We start from the raw sequence: 2,072 nt of genomic DNA, 5'->3' as shown, positions 1-2,072 counted from the left end.
GAAATACTTTGGGTCTTTCTAAGCAAACTGGTGTCGTCACTCCTGTTTGACTGGAAAAGCAAGCTCTTTCCTTAGTGCACCTCCATTCTCTGTTCTTCGGGAAAAATCCTCGCAAAATTCTACAGGCCTATCCTGTCTGGAAAACACTTGTGCGGGTTGGCAAAGAGCGGTCGGAATTTTGGAAGGTGGTGTCTCTGTGCTCAAACCACGGCATCAGATTCTCTCGTAAGGGGGCTTTTGCCTTCTACCTCTGACACTTTTCCTTTTGGGATGGAATAACAATCTTGGCTGCGCGATGCACACTGGTTTCCTGGGGGGTCGTTAGTGGCATCATTTCCCTATTAGCGCCATTTGAATCTCTGACAAGGGACAAAGTATGTGGCATCAGAAGGAATTATAAAAATTCTTCATAACGGGAAGAGATTTAGTTTGGTAACAGGACGGGACACCAGGGAAAGCGTAGGTTGGGACAGGCCTTGTCTCTAATGTGATTGGAAGGTATGTTCTATTTAGAACGGTGTTTCTCAAATAATCAGAAAATGGGGGTCCCTAAAGTAGCTTCATCTTGAAGAAAAATCGGCATTTTAAGATAATGACCCAACACATAATAAATCATGTGTTAATAAGGGGAGTTCTACTCTCGATGGGGCATTTGCGTCTTGATGGGGCGGTGCTGACTGCGGTCTGGTCTGCGGCCTGTTAACCACGCTGCCAGGAGGACACTGGGGTGTAATAAGTCAGGTTCTCCAGATTACCAGGGGTCCATTCCTTAGTGTTTTTCGGTTGGAAATGAAGGGTTCCCTCTTGTGGATTTTTCGGTGGTGCTGGTTAGGAAGGCAAAGAAGCTGGTGGCATCACAGGTGGCTCTGTGATTGGCGTTGGGGGTACGTTATCAAAACATAAGAAGGCTGTAGAGGCATTTCTCTTAGCTCCAAGAAGGGGACAGTGAGTCAAACAAGAACCGGGAGAGACTGTGCGGTCCTCCATCCCAGAGCTGAGGCAGGGCTCCACGTGTGCCCACGCCAGGGGGAAATTTCCCAGGTACGGGGCAGCTTTGTGCTTGGGCCTGCACCAGTGGATTTTCCCATGCAGGTTCTACATTCTTGGAAGTGGGAGATTTCAAGAAGATGCTGTGCAGTGTAAGTGTCCACCATTGGAACAAAGGAGGGAGAGACAGGAGCGGATCCCTTCGGGATTGGCCTGCCACTGGGGGCTTCCCTCAGCTTGCACGGGGCCTCATTCTTGCCCCTCAACACGAGGTGTTTGTTTCCCAATCTGCATGTTTGCACTCGCTTTAGTTTCCTAACAGTCTTTGCTGTTCTTCGGGTCTTGCCCCAGGTGTCACCTTTTTCCCCAGTAGTGGTAGGCACCAACTGCTGGCAGGTCTGGGGGTTGCCCTTTCCCCGGGGCGGCTGCTTCTGCGTGCTTTCCTTTCACAGAAAACCCATTGCAATTCTTGCAGTCTGGTTTCTCGCTTGTTTGTGATTTCCTTCACTGGAAGATTGAGGATCCCAACGGGTGGGTGGGTATTGATTCTGCAGCTCTTTTCCCAGGTAACTGGGGGGGGGACTCAGTAGGCGCTCAAGTCCGGCCCGTGGGCAGGGGACCCCTCAGGGGCCTATGCACCGGACTTGTGTCTTGTTCCTCACACTCCTATGAGTTGTATTTAGATTTTGGTTCTCTTGTTTGCCTTTTTTTTTGGTTTTAGATGAAAAATTCATTTTACATGAGATTATTATTTTTGGAAGAACTTCATTTCTGGAGGTAAAAGAAATATATTATTTTAAGATTTTTTATATTTCTTTTATTGCACTAGAGGTCACAGAGAGAGAAGGGCCAAGGAGACATAGGCAGGGGAGGGAGGAAGTGATTGCCAGGGGAGGCCCGATGCAAGGACTCAATCCCCCCGGACCACGGAGTCAACAAAACCTGAAGCCCTAAGGCAGATACTCAACCATGAGCCCATTCCAGGATGGCCTCCCCCCCCCCCAGGAAAAAAGGGAAAAGTAAATTGTTTGTCAAAAGAGATTTCACTGTGCTTTCCTATGAATATGATAGGAGGGTTCCATGCT

This window comes from Vulpes lagopus, chromosome 6 (genome assembly GCF_018345385.1).
Source record: "Vulpes lagopus strain Blue_001 chromosome 6, ASM1834538v1, whole genome shotgun sequence".
Lineage (NCBI taxonomy): Eukaryota > Metazoa > Chordata > Mammalia > Carnivora > Canidae > Vulpes > Vulpes lagopus.
The sequence above is the reverse complement of the archived record's forward strand: the minus strand, read 5'-3'. Positions refer to the sequence as shown.